Raw genomic sequence first — 962 nt, 5'->3', positions numbered from 1 at the left:
TGTATCTCACTAAACTGACGTCACAATGACATCATCAATGTATCTCACTAAACTGACGTCACAATGACATCATCAATGTATCTCACTAAACTGACGTCACAATGACATCATCAATGTATCTCATTATACTTACGTCACTTGTTGGATTTTTTAAAATAGTTTTTATTTTATGACACTTACAATTGGGTTGTTGCAAAAAAAGTGAAAAAAAGGAAAATTCATGCTTTCTAAGCCCATAAATAAAAAACTACTACATTAATAAAAAATTCAACCAGCCAAAATGTATAACTAGCTGTTGTTGGCATCCTGTGAAAGTTACTTTGACACTGAACAAAAAACAGGGCAGAAAAATGGGATAATGTCTGAAAAAATAGAATTGTGAGAAAACAGCCGATACAGGTAAGAACCGACTGGAAAACATGTGCTTCCGCAGAAACACTTGGACAAAAAAGACAGCTTTAGGGTGCAGCAAGGCCTACATACGTTTCTAGATATTGCTCCAGAAATGTCCAGGTACTATAATATGTAATAACACCAATTTGCATAAGTTGGTCCCAAAACAAGATTTCTAGGTGCTCCACTAGCCCTTAATTTTGGTGGGCGGTGGGCGTCGCGGGGTACTGACAGCTATATGACGTGTTGTTACTGTTTTGTGTGGAAATAGCTCACATGTAGCAGCAGGGATTCATTGTGGTTCACAAGACGCATGCTGCGTATCCCATGGACAGCTAGAAAAACAAATGAAGAAGTCTTCGTTAAAGTTGAAGCAAATTGTAGAAGACAGCTTATGACGAATATAAGAAAGCGACAAGCAAATTTCTTCGGACACACAATGCGGAAAGAAGGTTTGGAGAATATTGTAACAACAGGCAAGTTTGATGGAAAGAGAGGCAGAGGCAGACACAGGGAAAAGATACTGGACAAGTTGACAACATGGCTGGGAGCAGCAAGAACAACAGACA

This window comes from Aplysia californica, unplaced genomic scaffold, assembly GCF_000002075.1.
Source record: "Aplysia californica isolate F4 #8 unplaced genomic scaffold, AplCal3.0 scaffold00282, whole genome shotgun sequence".
NCBI lineage: Eukaryota > Metazoa > Mollusca > Gastropoda > Aplysiida > Aplysiidae > Aplysia > Aplysia californica.
This window is presented reverse-complemented; position numbering follows the sequence as displayed.